Genomic DNA, 23,619 nt, shown 5'->3' with positions numbered 1-23,619 from the left:
CCCCGAAATCTGGGTTCTGAACCTAACCTAATCCTAGTCTGGTTTAATTCGATTTGTGATGGAATATGTTGAAAGTTATGCATGTATATTGCAAAAGTGGGATGTTGGGTAAGTTGGCAGTGCTTTGTCCAAGTTGTACAGGCCCAAGGAAAATGTGATGTTTGCCGAGACTGACTTTCCCCTTGTCTGCTCTGTTCCAGGGAGTACAAGGCCCAAGGATGGTTGACTTGTTGTTAGACAATTGGACCGAGTGGTCTGCTACCAACCCAAGACATTTGTGTTCCTGCCAGAGCGCTTCTGTAGGTGATCCTGATTCATGACATATCACACCATCACTATCCCAGCTGTGGTGAGAACCGGGTTTGCAGTGTTTTCAAGGTTGTGCTGAGTAAACAGGTTTTTCGGTTCAGATTCTCTCCCCCCCCCCCCCCCTTCCGGCAGGCGGTGATGAAAGGTGAAGGATAGTTTCTGGAAGAGTTCGATGGTATCTGTCTGGATGAACTCCCTGCGTGTCGGCATTTTCATGACGCGCTCTGTCAACGAGCTGCTGTGGGGCTTCAAGGACCCTCTGTTGTCCCGCATCCATCCCATTAACCCAGAGATTGACGAGTACTTTGGCCTAATGTACAAGGTAGGTGTCCACGGAGTCAATACAAAATGAAGAAGTTCTGTAAATAACTATTTGGGTACTGTAGCCTAGGAGTCGTTGGACTTGACATGATATATTGTCAATGGTCGCTGCAACCTGTTGTGTCTGCTGGGGGTTGCCATGGCCACCTAAAGTCCTGTGTGGTGCTAAAATAATAAGAAAAGAGAAGAAAATATGCACTTTAAAATGATTTTCATTCTTTTCCCACTCTGTAGAAAAATGGAAGCAATGATGGTGAATTTGTTTATCATACCGGGGAGGCGGACTTCATGGACTACGGCAGGGTAGCCACGTTTAAAGGAGAAAGGTACCGAAACACATTGGCCCACGATGACACACACGTCTCTGTGTTGTAACTTAGATAATAGACAACGTGATGCTCACTCACAGATCATTCTTCAAAAAAAAAGTGGAGAGATGGATCCTCTTAAGAGAGTTACTCCAAAAGATAGAGGATGTGCAGGTTACAACACAGCACTAACTGTCTGCTACATTACATACTGTACCTGCACATCCTCTGTCTGCTACATTACATACTGTACCTGCACGTCATCTAACTGTCTGCTACATTACATACTGTTACCTGCACATCCTCTGTCTGCTACATTACATACTGTACCTGCACATCCTCTGTCTGCTACATTACATACGTTACCTGCACGTCATCTAACTGTCTGCTTACATTACATACTGTACCTGCACATCCTCGTCTGCTACATTACATACTGTACCTGCACATCCTCTGTCGTGCTACATTACATACTGTACCTGCACATCCTCTGTCTGCTACATTACATACTGTACCTGCACATCCTCTGTCTGCTACATTACATACTGTACCTGCACGTCATCTCCTCAGAACACACCCTAGATTAACACTTGTATTTGATGATGAGAAACCCATTATTGAGTAACTCTCTTGTGTAAAAGACTGGAACGAAACAGTCCACCGGTTTCCTAAGACCTTCTACATACTGCGAGAGAGTAACAGAGGACAGGGCTTGCATCCCAAATTGCTCACTATTCTCTATGTAGTGCACTACTTTTGACCAGAGCCCCTATTGGCGGCCCTGGTCCAAAGTAGTGCTCTGTATTAGGAAATAGGGTTCCATTTGGAATGTGGATCAGGGGTCTGCAGCACCAGAGAGATAGAGAATCTCCCCAGAGGCCCCTAGCCTAGCCAGAACAACAGAGCTGTGGGATTGTCACATTCTGGTCTTTGGCCCTGTTAGAAAAGACTCAATGAGAACTTCTCGTTAGCTATCTTCTCACGTCCTGCTAGAGTGTCCGTATGTACCTCAGGCAGCATCTTTTCCTTCTTCGCCTTTGATTAGATTGATGGCTTCAGACTTCTAAACTTGAAATTGAGAAATATCCTTGTTCATGGTACGGAGGGAGAGAGGGGAATGCAGAACTTTTACGTTCTGTCAGCACATGTTATTGTTAGATATCAGGTATCCTATGGAAAGGAGAAGGACCACAGTCTGGTTTCTATACCAGAAGTTAATGGATATCTGTAGGAGGTTTGTATATCGTGAGGTCAATTCATGGTTGGATATGAACCAGGGGAATGTACTGAGTAAAGGATAGGCGATCACATGGTTGCGGTTACTGATAAGGGTGGAGAGATGTGCAGTAGTAAGGAATGGGGCCCGAAGTTAGGTCAGGTCACATTAAGGGAGAAGGAACAGTTCACATCACTTAACTTCCTGCCCCACCTAAAGTGGGGTGTGCTGGTAGAAACATGTCAGCTGTCAGCTGTCTGACCCATTGGGTGAATAAACTTGGTTCCAGCTTTTCCCCTAGTCGTCCGTAGTTTTTTTTTTACTCTGTTCTAGAACCTAACAAGATAAAGCACTAACGTGTATTAACATTCTATCTCAAGGCCATCAGACTGTTCAATAGCCATCACTAGCCGACTACCACCCAGCTACTCAGAGGCTGCTGCCCTATATAGACATGGAATTACTGGTCACTTTAATAATGAAACMCTAGTCACTTTAATAATGTSTATATACTGCTTTACTCATCTCATATGTATATGCTGTATTATCTACTACTGTATTTTAGTCAACGCCACTCCAACATTGCTCGTCTTAATATGTATATACTTATTATATTTCATTCTTTTACTTTTAGATTTGTGTGTATTGTTGTGATTTGTTAGATACTACTGCGCTGTTGGAGCTAGAAACACAAGCATTTCGCTACACCCGCAATAACATCTGCTAAACATGTGTACGTGACCAATTGATTTGATTTGATTTGATGTAATACAGTATTTGATGAGTCATATAAACCTAAACAATCAAACATTGGGCTAGACAGTGCTTTTTGTATTTTATAAGTATTAGATTCTTCCTTTAATTGAGTTACATTTAGAAATAAATATTGTGTTTCAGTAAACTGAGCCTGTGGACGTCTGAACAGAGTAATATGATCAACGGTACAGACGGCAGTGCCTTCCACCCCCTGCTGTCCAAGACGGAGAGACTGTACATCTTCAGTCCTGACCTGTGCAGGTAGGCTACAGCGCAGAAAACTGAGTACGCGTCATGTCAGAACGAAACAGATGAAACAGTATGTGAAAGGTCACTAAAAACGCACCATTTTTAAAACAGGAGGTTTGGGAGTCGATTCCATTTCAATTCAAGTCAATACAGGAAGTATTGCTTTTATATAAGGAAATAGAATTGGCACCCCCCAACCCTGCTAAATAATATCATAGGTCACTGGAACGTCCACGACACACAGGCTCCCTGTGGTAGAAGGATCCCACGAGAATGTTGTCTCTCAGTCTCTCACCAATGGCCTGATAGAGCTCTTCTCATGGTTGACTTTTCAGCTGGTTAGGATGTGAGTGCTGATGAGRTAGTGGGACATCAGCCTTCCATCTCCTGCTGTTCAAGAAGGAACGAGTCTTCACCACTTACCAGTGCAGGAACAGTACATAGTACAGAATTCAGATTATGTCTGAACAGAACAGATAATTTACTAAATGGTAGGATTTGGATAAATTAAATTTCCCGATTTTAATAAAAACAATCAAAAGCTTATACATACTTCATTCATTGAAATGTTATTGACCCCAAAACAACCTTGCTAAACTGTATATCAAAGTTCCACTGAAAACAAATGTACCCCTTTTAAGTTTACTGTTCAATACAGTTTCGATGTGTTAAAAGGATCTCACTAGAACAGCGATGTTTCATATTGAGCAATGGCCTGTGTTCATCTGACCTTTCACACGGTTAGGATGTGAGTGCTGATGAGGTAGTGGGTTATTCTGGGCCCTACAACCTCGCCTCAGCAGAAGGGGAAGTAATATTTTATTAGTGTCAGGGGAATAATGTGTTCACGTGACAGGGATCTTGTGAGATGGTTATCATCATAACATCCTGGTAATTTACACACTGCTACAGCTATCTTTACCTCCCTACGGCCACGGCCCTCGTCCAGCTAGCTGTAACCTTCCTTATGGCCCTCGTCCAGCTAGCTTTACCCTCCCGATGGCCCTCGCTCCAACGACGTTACCTGCCCTATGCCCTCTCCAGCTAGCTGCTACCTCCCCTATGACCCTGTCCAGCTAGCTGTACCTCCCTAAAGCCATCATCCAGCCTAGGCTGTACCTTCCCTATGGCCCTCGTCCAGCTAGCTACCTCCCTATGGCCCGTTGCCAGCTAGCTTTACCTCGCCTATGGGCCCTTCGTCAGCTAGCTGCTACCTCCCTATGGCCCTCATTCCAGCTTACTGTACCCTCCCTATGGGCCCTCGTCCAGCTAGCTGTTACCTCCCTATGCTGCCCTCGTTCCAAGCTAGCTGACTTATCTTCCCCTATGGCCCTCGTCCAGCTAGCTGTACCTCCCGTACGGCCCATCGGTCCAGCTAGCCTTTACCTCCCTACGCGCCCTCGTTTCCAGCTAGCATTACCTCCCTATGCCCTCGTCCAGCTGCTGTATCTCCCTAAGGCCCTCGTCCAGCTAGCTTTACCTCCCCTACGGCCTCGCTCAGCTAGGCTTTACCTCCCTACGGCCCTCGTCAGGCTAGCCTGCTACCTCCCTACGCCCTCGTCCAGCTGCTTTACCCTTCCCTACGGCCCTCGTCAGGCTAAGCTTTACCCTCCCTACGGCCCTCGTCCAGTTAGCTGTACCTGGCCCTACGGCCCTTGTCCAGCTAGCTGTACCTCCCTACGGACCTCGTCCAGCTAGCTTTACCTCCCTACCGGCCCTCGTCCAGCTAGGCTTTACCTCCCTATGGCCCTTGCGTCCAGCTAGCTTTACCCATACCTACGCTTCACTCTGTCCAGCTAGTCAGGGCTTACCTCCTATGGCCCTCGTCCAGCTAGCTGTAACCTCCCATATGCCCTCGTCCAGCTAGCTTTCCTCCCTATGCCCATCGTCAAGCTAGCTTGTACCTCCCCTATGGCCCTCGTCCCAGCTACTTTACCTCCTATGGCCCTCGTCCAGCTAGCTTACCTCCTATGGCCCCTCGTCCAGCTAGCTTTACCCCCCATTTCCTAGCCCCGTCCAGCTAGCTTACCTTCCTACTGGCCCTGTCAGCTCTGTCTCCCTAGCCTCGCTCCAGCTGCTTACCTCCCTATGGCCCTCTCCGCTACCTACTCGCCCTATTGCCCTCGTCCACACTTCACCTCATGGCCCTCTCCAGCTAGCTCTTACCTCCTCTATGGCCCTCGCTCCAGCAGCTGTAGTACCTCCCTATGGCCTCGTCCAGCTAGCTTACCTCCCTATGGCCCTCGTCCAGCTAGCTGTACCTCCCTATGGTCCTGTCCCAGGCTAGCTGTACCTCCCTCTGGCCCTCGTCCACTAAGCTTTACCTTCCTTATGGCCCTCGTCCAGCTAGCTTGTACCTCCCCTCTACGGACCTCTCGAGCTACGCTGTTACCTCCCTACGGACCTCGTCGAGCTAGCTGTTACCTCCCTACGGCCCTCGTCCAGCTAGCTGTACCTCGCTATGGCCGTCGCTCCAGCTATCTGTACCTCTCTATGGCCCTCGTTCCAGCTACTTGTACCTCACTACGGCCCTCGCTCCAGCTAGCTTTACCCTCCCTACGGACCTCGTCGAAGCTAGCTTTACCCTCCTTACGGCCCTCCGTCTCAGCTAGCTGTCCCTATGGCCCTCGTCCAGCTAGCTGTACCTCCCTATGGCCCTCGTCCAGCTAGCTTTACCTCCCTATGGCCCTCGTCCAGCTAGCTTTACCTCCCTATGGCCCTTGTCCAGCTAGCTGTACCTCCCTATGGCCCTCGTCCAGCTAGCTTTACCTCCCTATGGCCCTCGTCCAGCTAGCTTTACCTCCCTACGGACCTCGTCGAGCTAGCTGTACCTCCCTACGGACCTCGTCGAGCTAGCTTTACCTCCCTATGGTCTAATATAAATGTGTAGGATGAGTATTATTCTAGTGAGCTCCGCCCCGAACCAATACCCAGTGTTCTTTGCAGTTAATTTGTCATGTTCCATTTCACATCTACATTTTGGTCAWTTWGTAGACATTCTTATCCAAAGTGACTTGCTCAACTAAGGTATTAAACAACAACATTAAAATAAAGGAGAGCCGCACACTCTAATTTAATTACCATTAAACAACAACATATCACARTCATAGCAAGTAAAACGTTTTTGTAACTGTTACTGAGAATGCTGTTGGTGTTTGGGCCAGCTACTTACAAATGTATTTTTGTATTTTAAAATACAAAATACGTGTATTTTAAAATACAAAATATGTATATTTTAATTAAATACATTTCAAAATACTTGTATTTTGTAGTTTATTTTGATACATTGATCTTTTTTTTTCTTTTTTTATCTGTATTTAGTCATTTTTACCCATCCCTGCGTGTACTTTGACAAGCCCAATTAACCTCTTTGTATCTCTACATGACTTTTCACCTAAATATATGAGACTCTCCCCTTGTTGTTGATTGGTGGATTGTGTGGGTGGGGGGTCGGTCTATTTTAGTTGGGAACCTTGACCTAAAAAACAGGGACACGTCGACTACTGCGAACTTCCTCCCCCCTTTGTTCAGGACGGGCGGAAATGATCTGCTGGATTGGCGTGTGCATCTGCCATTTTCATCAGGAGCACATTTTTAACTCGTCAAAACCTCCAATGGATGTTTGGAAAAACCCTTTCACCTTCTTGCACACATAAGTAGCAGCGACTGGTCATCTGTGTTATTGTGGCTGAAGGGAACATCCCACCTTCCACTGGTAACATCCCAAATGCCATCCTATTTCCTACATAGTGCACTATTTGACCTTTGGGAAGCAGCCAGTGGCTCCCAGCCCACTTCCTGTTCTTTGTATCATATTTATAAAAGGAAGTTGTTGTTCCAGTCATTATTCATGTCCAACAACCTTTATATACACATTGTTTATACACACATTGTTTTGAGTATTACAGAAGAGCTGATGCACACCAGCAGATAGACTATTTGGCAATGATCCAAGGGGCAAGTCAACTGGAGGTACCAGTTTTGGGGTTAATTCCTTTTGCAATTTCACTTAATTTCCTAAGTTTATGCAATATGTTCCACTGGGAGAATGTTACTCTCATGAAAAAAAGGTGTAAACATATGTCAATTTAGTTAAATAGCTAGCTAGTGCACAATTTAAGATGGTGGGTGGTGAGATTAGGGGATTCTGGGTTGTGAGATTAGGGGATTCTGGGTTGTGAGAATAGGGGATTCTGGGTTGTGAGAATAGGGGATTCTGGGTTGTGAGAATAGGGGATTCTGGGTTGTGAGAATAGGGGATTCTGGGTTGTGAGATTAGGGGATTCTGGGTTGTGAGAATAGGGGAATGACATAATGATCAACTGGAGTTACCAGCAGGGTTTGGGTCAGTTCCATTCAGAATTTCAGTTTCCTTCCTGAATTGAAATGCAAGGTAGTAGGAACTGTATAAAGTATGAACTGTGAAATATGAATAAAAAAACTGTAATATTTCTCAGTTCTTTGTTTCTTTTCAGACAGTAACGTCATGGTTTGGTTATTTGGTTGGTTGGTGGATTATTTAATTGATTGTTTGTTGTGATCCTCAGGTCCATCTTCATGGAGTTTGAGAAAGATGTGAAGGTGAAGGGGCTCCCAGCGTATCGTTTCACCCCTCCTCGTGATGTCCTGGCAAGCAAGGAGGAGAACCCAGCCAACGAAGGATTCTGTGTCTCCCCCAAAGAGTGCCTGGGCACCGGCTTGCTCAAAGTCAGCGTATGCCGAAAAGGTAGGTGCACCTCCACTCCACCCTACCTGTGTACCTGTCTACCTCCAGGTGTAGTAGGATCTACCTCCTGCTCTCTCCTCTCCTCTCCTCCAGGTGTAGTAGGGTCTACCTCCTCCTCTCTCCTCTCCTCTCCTCCAGGTGTAGTAGGGTCTACCTCCTCCTCTCCTCTCCTCCAGGTGTAGTAGGGTCTACCTCCTCCTCTCCTCTCTCTCCTCTCGGTTAGTTAGGTCTACCTCCTCTCCTCCGGCGTAGTAGGGTCGTACCTCCTCCCCTCTCCTCTCCTCCGAGTGTTGTTAGTAAGTGTTCTACCCCTCTCCTTCCGCTCGTTGGTCAGTAGCGGTTCTCTCCTCCCTCTCCTCGGTTGAGTCGTATCACGTTCCTCAGGTCTGATTACCTGCTATCTCCCCTTTCCTCTCTCTGTCTCCTCTCGGTTAGTAGCTAGGTTCTAACTCGTCCTCCCTCTCCTCTTCGCGGTTTTGTAAGTAGGGTGCTTGCCATCCTCTCCTCCGCGTGTAGAGGTCTACCGTCCTCCTCCTCTCCTCCGTGTAGTAGGTTGTCCTACCGTCCTTCCTCTCTCCTCTCAGGTGTGTCTACGCTCCTCACAGGTGTAGTAGGGTCTACCCTCCTCCTCTCCTCTCCTCTCCTCCAGGTGTAGTAGGGTCTACCCTCCTCTCCCTCCTCCAGTGTAGTAGGTCTACCTCCTCCTCCTCTCTCCTCTCCTCTCTCCAGTGTATTTGTATTATTATGGATCCCATTAGATGCTGTCAAAGCAGCAGCTATTCTTCCTGGGGTCCATCAAAATTAAGGCAGTTTATACAATTGTAAAAATATTACAATACATTCACAGATTTCACAACACACTGTTTGCCCTCAGCCCTTACTCCACCACACCACATATCCACAGTACTAAATCCATGTGAATGTATAGTTTGTGTTGTGTGTGTGTGTGTGTGTGTGTGTGTGTGTGTGTGTGTGTGTGTGTGTGTGTGTGTGTGTGTGTGTGTGTGTGTGTGTGTGTGTGTGTGTGTGTGTGTGTGTGTGTGTGTGTGGTGTGTGTGTGTGTGTGTTGTGTGCCAATGTTTGTTTGCTTCACAGTCCCCACTGGCCAAAGGTTTTTTTAAATCTGTTTTTTAAATGTAATTTTACTGCTTGCCTCAGTCACTTAATGTGGATTAGAGTTCCATTTAGTCATGGCTCTATGTAGTACTGTGTGCCTCCCATAGTCTGTTCTGACTTGGGGACTGTGAAGAGACCTCTTGTGGCATGTCTTGTGGGGTATGCATGGGGGTCCGAGCTGTGTGCCAGTAGTTTAGACAGACTGCTCGGTACATTCAACATGTCAATACCTCTCACAAATAAAAGTACTGATGAAGTCAATCTCTCATTCACTTTGAGCCAGGAGACATTGACATAAATATTATATATATTAGCTCTCTGTGTACTTCCACGGGCCAGCCGTGCTGCCCTGTTCTGAGCCAATTACAATTTTCCTAAATCCTTTTCTGTGGCACCTGACCACACGACTGAACAGTAGTCAAGGTGCGACAAAACTAGGGCCTGTAGGACCTGCCTTGTTGTTAGTGTTGTTAAGAAGGCAGAGCATCGTTTTATTATAGACAGAATTCTCCCCATCTTAGCTACTGTTGCATCAATATTTTGACCATGACAGTTTACAATCTAGGGTTACTCCAAGCAGTTTAGTCATATCAACTTGCTCAATTTCCACATTATTTATTACAAAATTTAGTTGAGGTTTAAGGTTTAGTGAGTGATTTGTTGCAAGTACACAATGCTTTTAGTTTTAGAAATATTTAGGGCTAACTTATTCCTTATTCCTTGCCACCCACTCTGAAACTAACTTGCAGCTCTCTTGTTATGTGTTGCAGTCATTTCAGGCGCCTGTGTAGCTGACATGTATAGTGTTGAGTCATCCGCATACATAGAAACTCTGGCTTTACTCAAAGTCAGTGGCATGACGTTAGTAAAAATTGAATAAGCAAGGGGCCTAAACAGCTACCCTGGGGAATTCCTGATTCTAACTGGATTATATTTGAGAGGCTTCCATTAAAGAACACCCTCTGTGTTCTGTTAGACAAGTAACTCTTTATCAACATTTTAGCAGGGGGTGTAAAGCCATAACACATACGTTTTTCCAGCAGCAGACTATGATCAATAATGTCAAAAGCTGCACTGAAGTCTAACAAGACAGCCCCCACAATCATCTTATCATCAATTTCTCTCAGCCAATAGGGTCTACCTCCTCCTCTCTCCTCTCCTCCATGTGTAGTAAGGTCTACCTCCTCTCCTCTCCACCAGGTGTGGTAGGGCCTTTTCATTTTACTCCAGGTCAGTTCAGGAGACAAATTGAAATATGATCAATATATGGATTGGTTCAATATTACATACGTATAAATATGATGAACATTAAAATCTCACTCATATCTCCCCCAATGTCTTCTGTTGTCCTCCCAAACCCCAGAATACACACACACACACACACACATGTGATTCAGCTCCCCTCTGACTCTACCTCCCCAAAACCACCTGACCAGGCCTGACCCACTAACTGAGTAGGCTGGTTGCCGGGCGGGACGGCGGTAAGCCCTGTCACCTGACTGTGGTCCGGGAAGGAGCAGTTAGTTCTTCTAATCTCCTAGGGTGCACTACTTTAGACCAGAGCCCTATGGAACCCTATTCCCTATATAGTGCACTACTTTAGACCAGAGCCCTATGGAACCCTATTCCCTATATAGTACACTACTTTAGACCAGGGCCCATAGTAGTGCACTATGTAGGGAATAGGGTGCCATTTCAGACGCAGCCCTCGTGTCCACGGTTGTGTCTGCCCAGTAAGTGTCTCGCAGGTGATTGACTGGATGCATTAGTGGGTTGCCAAGGTTAACATGCCAAAGGAAACAAACACACACACTCACTCACTCACTCACTCTCCCACGTTTAGAAGAGAGCAAACCCTTTAATTGACCCATGTGTGGATCGGCATCGTTCACCATCAGGCCTAGGTTCAAATAATTCCAAATACTTTATCTGAGCTTGATTGAGCTTGCCTGGCTTAAAGGGATACCTCAGATTTGATCTACTTACCCAGAGTCAGATGAACTCATGGATACAATTTTTATGTCACTGCATGCAATATGAAGGAAGTTAAAAGGTAGTTTCGCGAGCCAATGCTAACTAGCGTTAGCGCACTGACTGGAAGTCTATGGAATTTGCTAGCAACTTCCTTGAAACTGCACACAGAGACATGAAAAGGGTATCTACAATTTCATCTGACTCTGGGGAAGTAGATAAAGGGCCTCGTTGGCAAAATCCCAAAGTATCCCTTTAATTGGACCAATAGAATCGTCTCAATTGCTGATCAGGCAAGCTAGAGCGAACAGTCAAGTATTTGAACGATTTCAAACAGTATTTGAACCCAGGTCTGTCCACCAAGTCTGTTAGCTTTCCCCTACTTCTGTTTAGTTCATATCATGATGACCGGGCAAGGACAGGGGAAGTGAGAGGGACATAGGTATTTGACMTTGTCTGCGTCCCAAATGGCACCCTATTCTGTATGTAGTGCACTACTTTTGACCACTGCCATAGGGCTCTGGTACAATGTAGTGCACTATATAGAGAATAGGGTGTGATTTGGGACGCAGGTTGTATTATGAAGTTGAATGTGTGCTGCTATGCTAACGCCATCTCCGTCAGGTGACTGTTGCCACAGCTTACCAAAACATGACCTCTGTTCTACTTACCCCACACGTACTGTAACGTAAACACACAATCCACCTGGACTCTCCACCCGGTCAGATTGTCTTCAGTTCAGACACCAGGGCTGTCTCCAAGTGGCATTCTATTCCCTATATATAGGGAATAGGGTTCCATAGGGCTCTGGTCTAAAGTAGTGCACTATATAGGGAATAGGGTGCCATTTGGGAGGCAGTCCTATAGTACCACACAGTGGACTCATTGGAGGGAAAGTAGACTAGAGGGACTAGCTGTCTTCTGAGGGGAGAGGGACTAGCTGTCCTCTGAGGGGAGAGGGACTAGCTGTCCTCTGAGGGGAGAGGGACTAGCTGTCCTCTGAGGGGAGAGGACTAGCTGTCCTTGAGGGGAGAGGGACTAGCTGTCCTTCTGGGGGAGAGGACTACTGTCTCTTGAGGGGAGAGGGACTAGCTGTCCTCTGAGGGAGAGGGACTAGCTGTCCTCTGAGGGAGAGGGACTAGCTGTCTTCTGGGGAGAGAGGGACTAGCTGTCTTCTGAGGGGAGAGGGACTAGCTGTCCTCTGAGGGGAGAGGGACATCTGTCTCTGGGGGAGGGACTAGCTGCTCTTCTGGGGGGAGAGGGACTAGCTGTCCTCTGAGGGGAGAGGGACTACGTGCTGTCCTCTGAGGGGAGAGGACTAGCTGTCCTCTGAGGGGAGAGGGACTAGCTGTCCTTCTGGGGGAGAGGGACTAGCTGTCTTCTGAGGGGAGAGGGACTAGCTGTCTTCTGGGGGGAGAGGGACTAGCTGTCTTCTGAGGGAGAGGGACTAGCTGTCCTCTGGGGGGAGGGACTAGCTGTCTTCTGGGGGGAGAGGGACTAGCTGTCCTCTGAGGGGAGAGGGACTAGCTGTCTTCTGAGGGGAGAGGGACTAGCTGTCTTCTGGGGGGAGAGGGACTAGCTGTCTTCTGAGGGAGAGGGACTAGCTGTCCTCTGGGGGGAGAGGGACTAGCTGTCTTCTGGGGGAGAGGACTAGCTGTCCTCTGAGGGAGAGGGACTAGCTGTCTTCTGGGGGAGAGGGACTAGCTGTCCTTCTGAGGGGAGAGGGACTAGCTGTCCTCTGAGGGAGAGGGACTAGCTGTCCCTTGAGGGGAGGGGACTAGCTGTCCTCTGAGGAGAGGGACTAGCTGTCTCTGGGGAGAGGACTAGCTGTCTTCTGAGGGGAGAGGGACTAGCTGTCCTCGAGGGGAGAGGGACTAGCGTCCTCTGAGGGGAGAGGGACTAGCTGTCCTTGAGGGGGAGGGACTAGCTGTCCTCTGAGGGGAGAGGGACTAGCTGTCCTCTGGGGGGAGAGGGACTAGCTGTCTTCTGAGGGGAGAGGGACTAGCTGTCCCTCTGAGGGGAGAGGGACTAGCTGTCCCTTGAGGGAGAGGGACTAGCTGTCCTCTGAGGGGGAGGGATAGCTGTCTTCTGGGGGAGAGGGACTAGCTGTCTTCTGAGGGGAGAGGACTAGCTGTCCTCTAAGGGGAGAGGGACTAGCTGTCCTCTGAGGGAGAGGGACTAGCTGTCCTCTGAGGGGAGAGGGACTAGCTGTCCTCTGAGGGGAAGGGACTAGCTGTCCTCTGAGGGAGAGGGACTAGCTGTCTTCTGAGGGAGAGGGACTAGCTGTCCTCTGAGGGGAGAGGACTAGCTGTCCTTCTGAGGGAGAGGGACTAGCTGTCCTCTGAGGGGATAGGGACTAGCTGTCCTCTGAGGGGAGAGGGACAAGCTGTCCTCTGAGGGGAGAGGGACTAGCTGTCCTCTGAGGGAGAGGGACTAGCTGTCCTCTGAGGGGTGAGGGACTAGCTATCTCTGAGCGGAGAGGGACTAGCTGTCCTCTGAGGGGAGGGACTAGCTGTCCTCTGAGGGGGAGGACTAGCTATCCTCTGAGGGAGAGGGACTAGCTGTCCTCTGAGGGGCGAAGGACAGATCCTATCACAACACCGAGGAACAGGTATTTCTTAGTATGGAGGGAAGTTAGAGAACAGGTCTCTTCTAGTAGGGGAGGGAAGTTAGAGAACAGGTCTCTTAGTAGGGGAGGGAGTTAGAGAAACAGGTCTCTTAGTAGGGAGGGAAGTTAGAGAAACAGGTCTCTTAGTAGGGGAGGGAAGTTAGAGAAACAGTCTCTTAGTAGGGGAGGGAAGTTAGAGAAACAGGTCTTTCTAGTAGGGGAGGGAAGTTAGAGAAACAGGTTCTCTCTAGTAGGGGAGGGAAGTTAGAGAAACAGGTCTCTTCTAGTAGGGGAGGAAGTTAGAGAACAGGTATCTTCTAGTAGGAGGGGAAGTTAGAGAACAGGTATCTTCTTAGTAGTGGAGGGAAGTTAGAGAAACAGGTCTCTTAGTAGGGGAGGGAGTTAGAGAAACAGGTCTCTTCTAGTAGGAGAGGAAGTTAGAAAACAGGTCTCTTCTAGTAGGGGGGGAAGTTAGAGAAACAGGTCTCTTCTAGTAGGAGAGGGAAGTTAGAGAAACAGGTATCTCTTAGTAGGAGGGAAGTTAGAGAAACAGGTCTCTTAGTAGGGAGGGAAGTTAGAGAAACAGGTCTCTTCTAGTAGGAGAGGAGTTAGAGAAACAGATCTCTTAGTAGGGGAGGAAGTTAGAGAAACAGGTCTCTTCTAGTAGGGGAGGGAAGTTAGAGAAACAGGTCTCTTCTAGTAGGGGAGGGAAGTTAGAGAAACAGGTCTCTTCTAGTAGGGGAGGGAAGTTAGAGAAACAGGTATCTTAGTAGGGGAGGGAAGTTAGAGAACAGTCTCTTAGTAGGGGAGGGAAGTTAGAGAAAAGGTCTCTTAGTAGTGAAGGGAAGTTAGAGAAACAGGTATCTTAGTAGGGAAGGGAAGTTAGAGAAACAGGTCTCTTCTAGTAGGAAGGAAGTTAAGAAACAGGTCTCTTCAGTAGGAGAGGGAAGTTAGAGAAACAGGTATCTTCTTAGTAGTGGAGGGAATTAGAGAAACAGATCTCTTAGTAGGGGAGGGAAGTTAGAGAAACAGGTCTCTTAGTAGGGGAGGGAAGTTAGAGAAACAGGTCTCTTCTAGTAGGGGAGGAAGTTAGAGAAACAGATATCTTAGTAGGGGAGGAAGTTAGAGAAACAGGTCTCTTAGTAGTGGAGGGAAGTTAGGGGCACAACTGTTTTATATTAAAGCTTTTGTTGCTGTGAGTACTGTACTTTGTGAATCAACATGGCTGTGAGTACCTTTAGTGAATCACACTGCTGTGAGTACTTAGTGAATCAACACTGCTGTGATACCTTTAGTGAATCAACACTGCTGTGAGTACCTTTAGTGAATCAACACTGCTGTGAGTACCTCTAGTGAATCAACACTGCTGTGAGTACCTCTAGTGAATCAACACTGCTGTGAGTACCTCTAGTGAATCAACACTGCTGTGAATACCTCTAGTGAATCAACACTGCTGTGAGTACCTCTAGTGAATCAACACTGCTGTGAGTACCTTTAGTGAATCAACACTGCTGTGAGTACCTTTAGTGAATCAACACTGTTGTGGGTACCTCTAGTGAATCAACACTGCTGTGAGTACCTCTAGTGAATCAACACTGCTGTGAGTACCTCTAGTGAATCAACACTGCTGTGGGTACCTCTAGTGAATCAACACTGTGTGGTACTCTAGTGAATCAATACTGCTGTGAGTACCTCTAGTGAATCAACACTGCTGTGGTACCTCTAGTGAATCAACACTGCTGTGGGTCCTCTAGTGATTCAACACTGCTGTGGGTACCTCTATTGAATCAACATTGCTGTGGGTACTCTTGTGAAGACTTACAGAAAACGTTTGACCTCTGTCATTGCCATCAAAGGGTATATAACAAAGTATTGAGAAACTTTTGTTATTGACCAAATACTTATTTTCCACCATAATTGCAAATAAATTCATTAAAAATCCTACAATGTGATTTTCAGGATCTTTTTTTTCATTTGGTCTGTCATAGTTGAAGTGTACCTATGATGAAAATTACAGGCCTCTCTCATCTTTTAAGTGGGAGAACTCGCACAATTGGTGGCTGACTAAATACTTTTTTGCCCCATGTATATTGCAGTAGCGTGCCGTGGGCCTGGCGCCTGGGCCTTCAGTGAGGTCCTACACAGTCCACCCGAATTAATCCACCTGTTATTACCATCATTTAGATGCCATGGCTCTAGACACTATACATTTAGACAGAAACGCAGTATAACCAGGCGTTGCGTCACCTTGAAATTGACATTTTTTTAAGAGAATTGCAGGGGAAGAGTACAATACAGTACAGTTCAACTAATAGGCAAGAACATAGTCGAGTGCAACAGAGTTATATTAATATTCTTCTTCTATCCATTTCTGGTCCACAAACTTTGAGCTTTAAGTCCCCCAAAAAATAAATACAGTGTGTTCACTAAACAGCGCATTGTCGCACCCAAAGCAGTTTCACCGTGATGATAAAGACACATATATTCACTGAAATAAAAGAAAACAAAATTTGCAACATAGGCTATTTGCCATTTTATTTTGTTAATATATAGGCTATTTAATATTAACGAAATAAAATGCGAACATACATACACATTAATAAAAAATAACATGCATTGTATGCCGACTCACCAAAGACTGATTATTAGACAGTTGCGTGCGCTTAGGGGATCGTGAGAAAAATGCTGCAGGCCATTGAGGTTGGAAAGAAGACCTTGCATTCTTTAAGCTTTGAGGTCCTTGAGTCAGTACTAAATTTAGTCGATGTGCATAGCAGTGAATGAATAAGGCCATCGGTGCCTCTCCTTAACTTTAGCCTGCACCCCATTGAGTCCAGATGCCATGACTGCTCGCCATCAAAACACTGTGCCACAACTTTATCCAGACTACATTCATTTTCCTCCAAGAAACGGAAAAATAAGAGCGGCAATGTCATCAGCTCGCTTGCCGCTTGTCACATCTTCAAACCGGATAAATCGCTCCTTGACTCCCGTGTCCGTCACATAACGCAGGACGAGTGAGAGCTGTAGCTCCACTCTGGTGTCCCCAAACGTTTTCAAAAGCACCATTGCTGTGTAAGTGCCCAGCCGTACTTTGGTGTCTCGTTGCTGCTTGGTTAGACAACTCAAGTTTGCAAAGCCAGTGTGGCTCAAACAACCAAATCGATCACTTGCAAATAATAGGCATTCCCAGCAGTACAGTTTGCAGTGCTTTCGGAGCCTGTGAGCCATTGACAGCGCTCGTGATTGAAACTTTGAAAGTGGCGAACGAACGAACCCTTTCCCTGTGACAGGAAATATCTAACTTTTCTTGAAAAGTTCGTCTTGAGAATGGCGTTATAATTATATCCTCGACCAAATCGATATCTTCTCCTCCTTCCGCCATTGTGGGTTCAAAAAACAGTAGAACGCGAATTAATTCTTTTATCAAATTTAGTTTCCTAGATCTGCATAGACCTGCCATAGACCTGCCTCTCAATATTGGTAATCCAATCAAAAGACGTGGACGCCCTACGCCGCTAGCTGGCTCCTGTGTAACACTGGAGCCAGCCAGCAGGCGTACAATACCAACTCTAAAGCTGATTGGTTGACACAAAATTTTAATTTCCATTCACTTTAAGCTACAAGCGCCCGCACTGTTGATTCTGAAGGCCTGAGGGCAGATTTTAGACCCTGGCAACACATGATGGCTGAATATGATTGGATAAAAGATCTAACGTAAAGACCAGCCCCTCCAAATCTCAACCTGGGCTGGAAGCAGTGCAACCAAGAGGAAAGCTATGAAATGAAGAGTATAACTCTTACTCTGGGAAAAATTAATACATATTTGTGGGAATATATTTAAAAAAAAAATTATATTCTGATGATGTTTAGGCCAGCAGAGAAGGCCTTGCAGGCCCTGACGGCCCACCACTGGTATATTGCAAACAAGATGATCCTATCACATTCCATTTCTTCCTCTCTTAGCTTGAACAGAGTTCAGAGCCTCTCGACTTTCCCGTCTTCACAGAGTTCAGAACCTCTCGTCTTGCCCGTCTTCACAGAGTTCAGAACCTCTCGTCTTGCCCCGCTTCACAGAGTTCAGAACCTCTCGTCTTTCCGTCTTCACAGAGTTCCAAGTCACTTAACTTCTCCTCCCTGTCTCCAGGTGCTCCAGTCGTGACGTCCTTTCCTCATTTCTACCTGGGAGATGAGAAGTACTCTAACGCCATTGAAGGACTGGATCCTGTCAGAGAGCATCACCAGCCTACCTGGACCTGAACCGGTACACAATCCTGTAGTATTCACTTCTCCGGCGGTCCAATAGATCATCCACTTTAATATTCCAATAGTGTTACATTTGTGTTCTCACATTACCATGTTATATATTATTTGATGTTTAACCTAGACATTACCAGGCTATAATTATTCATGTTTACCTAGATATTACAGGCTATAATAATTCATGTTTAACCTATATATTACCAGGCTATAATTATTGATGTTTAGCCTAGATATTACCAGGTTATAATATTATGTTTAACCTAGACATAACCAGGCTATAATTTTGATGTTTAACCTAGATATTACAGGCTATAATTATTGATGTTTAACCTAGATATTACCAGGTTATATTATTGATGTTTAACCTAGACATTACAGGCTATAATTATGATGTTAACCTAGATATTACCAGGCTTATTATTGATTTAACCTAGATATTACACGTTATAATTATTCATGTTTAACCTAGACATTACCAGGTTATAATTATTCATGTTTAACCTAGACATTACCAGTTATAATTATTCATGTTTAACCTAGATATTACCACTTATAATTATTGATGTAACCTAGATATACCACGTTATAATTAATAATGTTTAACCTAGACATTACACTGTTATAATTATTCATGTTTAACCTAGACATTAACCAGGCTATAATTATTAATGTTTAACCTAGATATTAATCAAGTATCCAGTACATTGAGCGTTACACCTGCAGTTCACATGRMTCATCAATACTGCGTCTGTGTTCTCCACTTCCAGACCACTGGTGTTCCTATCCGTGCCAGTAAGAGAGCTCAGATCAACATCCTCATCAACAGAATCTCTGGCTTCCCGTGAGTACATATAGTTTCTTGTTTCTGAGTGATTTCCATCTCACAACCACCACACAGGTTCAGCTAGCTAAAGACATATAGTTTCTGTTTCTGAATGATTTCCTTCATTTGTTTAAGGATTTCCGTCTCACAACCACCACCCAAGTTCAAGTAGCAATAATAAAGCTCATAATCTTTATGATATCTATATGATTTCCTTCCATTGTTTAATGATTCTTTTTACAATCTATTCTCCATCACAGGAAAACCAAATCCCTGAACGAGACTATCTTCCCTGTCATGTTTATCAATGAGGTGAGATAATCACATTTCATTGACTCCACAAAAATATACAACTTTTGTAGAATATGACATTTCAATTGAGAAAATGTTCATTTTAATCCGAGCATTAATCGCATTGAGTGTTTTCTTCAGACGGTAGTGATCGACGACGTATCGGCGGCGAAGCTCCACAAGCTGTTGCTGATGGTGACGCTGGTGTCCAACTTCCCTCTCGTCCTGGTTGGTCTGGGGGCCATCCTGCTGCTGGTGTTCATCGGCCTCATCGTCTGCGAATTCAAACAGAAGGTATGACACAACCATGTTTCTTCCCTTTTTTATCTTACCTTTATTTAACCGGGCAAGTCAGTTAAGAACAAATTCTTATTTACAATTACAGCCTAGTAACAGTGGGTTAACTGCCTTGTTCAGGGGCAGAACGACAGATTTTTACCTTGTCAGCTCGGGGATTCAATCTAGTAACCTTTCGACGCCCTAACCTTAGTTCCCCTTGCTTTTGTATATATATTTTTTTTTAATATAGAACAGTGAAAGACTGGTGGGAAAGTTCGGCGGGGAGGGGAGCGGGTGTGTTAGAATAACAGTGGGACTGAATCAAACCCACGCTCATACAGGCAGATATATTCTGTTGGCAGCGGATTAGACCACCCCAGGATACTGACCTGTGTTTCTCTGGGAAGGTAGAGTGTTGAGGGCCTGTGTCAGGGAGGAGCAAGACAACAGTGTTCTTCTCTAATCAATAAACTATAGTTAGAGGCCAGAGCTGTTCCTGGTGAAGTCACGTAGTCAAGAATAAGTCCTGGCCCTCAACTATAAAGTACTTTAAAAAGGCAGCAGGAAATGCCACAAAGGGGACCGTGAAAGTCATATTGTAGACAGAATAGGTACGCCGACTAAATGTATAGAGATCCTATTAAAAGACTAGAAGCTAGGTCATGAACCCTAAAAGATGGCTGTTACTAGGTAACCCGATGTCCATTCCACTGTTCCTATATCTGATTCCTATGAGGAGACACAGAAGAATAGACAATAGTGTAGAACTTTAAGGCCGTGGTTTGGTTGGTCACAAGACACTTCTTCTCTCAACATGAGGTGGCTACTTTGTTCTTTACGGTAATATTTCGAACCAGTTGTTAACATCTGTCTTTCACACACACGTTTTTGTAAAAGGTCTTAATGCATTCTGCATCATAACATTAAACTCAAATCTAATATTTGAAAATAAAATAGGTCTCAAATTGACTTCAAGGTACTAACATGTTTGTGTAACTTAACTCTTTTCTTAACTATGATACCACCATGATTTAGTGACTGTATTAACCAGTGCATTTTAACCCATTCTAACAGTACGGTATGCACGGCTTCCTTTATGTTTCTGTTCAGAATTAAGTTTAACGTATTCTTTAAGCCTAGTCCTGAAGAAAAAGAACATGCTCAATGGAAATTCTCCAGGACTAAACTTAATCTGTGTCCAACTGTTCCTTTATACAGTCCAACATGTCCCTGCTGATAGGACATGGCTATACAACAAACACTGCATCTGAAAGATTATGATCCTGACAAGCTATTTTGTTCAATGTTTTGTTCGCTAGATTGGTACTATAACTAACCACTCTCTACCTCTCTCCCATCTGTCTCCCTCCCCTGTCTCCATCCCTCTCTCCGTCCACTCTCTACCTCCCTCCACTCTCTCCCTCACTCTCTACCTCCCTCCACTGTCTCCATCCCTCTCTCACTCCACTGTCTCCCTCCACTCTCTTTCTCTCTCTACTATCTCCCTCCACTCCATCATATCTCTCTCTCACTCCACTATCTCTCCCCTCTCTCTTTCTCTACTCTCTCCCTCCACTACCTCTCCCCTCTCTCTACTCTCTCCCTTCACTCCCTCCCTCTACTCTCTCCACTGTCTCCCTCCCGCTACTCTCTCTCCACTCTCTCTGTCCCTCCACTCTCTCTTTCCCTCAATTCTATCTTTCCTCTCTCTCTTTCTCCCTCTACTCTCTCCCTCCACTCCCTCCCTCTACTCTCTCCATCCCTCCACTGTCTCCATCCCTCTTCTTAAGGCACTCTTTAGAACACACTTTAGGACATATCTTAAGGAACATCTTAAGGCACATATTAGGGCAACTCTTTAGCGACATCTTTAGGACACATCTTTAGGACACATCTTAAGGACACATCTTTAGGACACATTTTTAGGACACATCTTAGGACAATCTTTAGGAACCATCTTTAGGACACATCTATTTAAGGACACATCTTTAGGACACATCTTTAGGACATATCTTTAGGACACATCTTAAGGACACATATTGGGCACATCTTTAGAGCACATTTTAGTACACATCTTTAGGACACATCTTAGACACATCTTAAGGACACATCTTAGGACACCTCTTAGGACACATCTTAAGGACACATCTTTAGGACACATCTTTAGGACATATCTTTAGGACACATCTTAAGGACACATATTAGAGCACATCTTTAGACACATCTTTGGAACACATCTTAAGGACCCATCTTTAGCATATCTTTAGGACACACTATTAGGGCACATCTTTAGGACACATCTTTAGGACACAACTTTAGGAACAACTTTAGACACATCTTAAGGACACATCTTTAGGACACATCTTAAGGACACATCTTTAGGACACAATCTTTAGGACACCATTTTAGGACATATTTTTAGGACACATCTTAAGGACACATCATTAGGGCACATCTTTAGAGCACATCTTTAGGACACATCTTTAGGACACATCTTAAGGACACATCTTTAGGACATATTTTTAGGACACTCTTAGGACACATATTAGGGCACTCTTTAGGACACTCTTTAGGACACACATCTTTAGGACACATTAAGGACATATCTTAAGGACACATCTTTAGGACATATCTTTAGGACACATCTTTAGGACACATATTAGGGCACATCTTTAGAGCACATCTTTAGGACACATCTTAAGGACACATCTTTAGGACCATCTTTGGACATATCTTTAGGACACATATTAGGGCCACATTTGAGAGCACATCTTTAGGACACATCTTAAGGACACATCTTTAGGACACATCTTTAGGACATATCTCTAGGACACATCTTTAGGACACATATTAGGGACATCTTAGAGCACTCTTTAGGACACACACAGGGCTGGTTTCCCAGATACAGACTAAGGGTTCAATTCAATCAGCTCCACTTTAGCCAACATCCTAATGTTGTTTTGAGGGTGGAACTGCATTAGACCTGTCAATCAATCAATGTATTTATAAAGCCTTTTTTTACAAAATGTTGAATAACAGGTATCAAACAGTTTATATTTTATAGAATGTTTGAAACAGCTGGTCAAATTGGCCATGTACTGTATGTCAACACTTTGGGAAGAATTAGCCCACCTTGTGGGTTAACAGGGACTTTGGGAAGATTAGCCCCACCTTGTGAGTTAAAGCGGACTTGGGAGATTACCACCTTGTGGTTAACAGGGATTTGGGAGATTAGCCCCACCTTGTGGGTTAACAGGGACTTGGGAAGATTAGCCCACCTTGTGAGTTAACAGGGGACTTTGGGAAGATTAGCCCCACCTTGTGAGTTACAGGGACTTTGGGAGATTAGCCCCACCTTGTGGGTTAACAGGGACTTTGGGAGATAAGCCCACCTTGTGGTTAACAGGGACTTTGGGAAGATTACGCCTCACCTTGTGAAGGTAACGGACTTTGGGAAGATTAGCCCCACCTTGTGAGTTATACAGGACTTTGGGAAGATTAGCCTCACCTTGTGAGGTTAACAGGCGTATTTTGGAAGATTAGCCCACCCTTGTGAGTTAACAGGGATTTGGGAAGATTAGCCTCACCTTGTGAGTTAACAGGACTTTGGAAGATTAGCCTCACCTTGTGGGTTAACAGGGATTTGGAAGATTAGCCCACCTTGTGGGTTAACAGGGACTTTGGAAGATTAAGCCTCACCTTGTGGTTAAACAGGACTTTTGGGAAGATTAGCCCCACCTTGTGAGTTAACAGGGACTTTGGGGATTTAGCCCCACCTTGTGAGTTACCAGGGACTTTGGGAAGATTAGCCACCTTGTGAGTTAACAGGGACTTTGGGAAGTTAGCCTCACTTGTGAGTTAACAGGGACTTTTAGGAAGATTAGCCTCACCTTGTGAGGTAAACAGGCGCTTCTAGGAAGATTAGCCTCCACTTGGTGAGTAACAGGACTTTGGAAGATTAGCCTCACCTTGCTGATGGTTAACTAGGGACCTTGGAAGATTATGCCCCTTACCTTTGTGGGTTTTAACAGGACTGGGAAGATACCCCACCTTGGGGTAACAGGGATTTTGGGAAGATTAGCCCCTTTTGTGGGTTGAACCAGATCCAAATAAACAAAGTAATAAACAAAAAACGGAGACATATCACAGTAGTCTAAACTAGTGCCACATGATTTACAACGATTCCAACCTGAACAGCAACTCACACTGATATATATGATATACAGATGTAGGATCGTAATTTGACCACCTTGCTTTTGTTCTGAGAATTGCAAACTTGCAGTGTTTTTTGACTTTTAAAAACCCTACAACAACAATGCATATAACCCTATCCATTTAATTTTCTATCTTTCACATAATTCAATTTTCTGTTGATATCTTGCA

At 45.1% G+C, this 23,619-nt stretch overlaps 1 pseudogene; it reads left to right on the top strand.

Moving 5' to 3' along the window:
* Nucleotides 1–23,619, top strand: part of LOC111980069 (lysosome membrane protein 2-like) — a 44,073-nt pseudogene that overhangs the window by 19,875 nt on the left and 579 nt on the right.

The sequence above is a fragment of the Salvelinus sp. IW2-2015 genome, linkage group LG20 (genome assembly GCF_002910315.2).
Source record: "Salvelinus sp. IW2-2015 linkage group LG20, ASM291031v2, whole genome shotgun sequence".
Taxonomy (NCBI): Eukaryota; Metazoa; Chordata; class Actinopteri; order Salmoniformes; family Salmonidae; genus Salvelinus; species Salvelinus sp. IW2-2015.
Note: the sequence above shows the minus strand (reverse complement) of the source record. Positions and strands in the feature narration are given on the sequence as shown.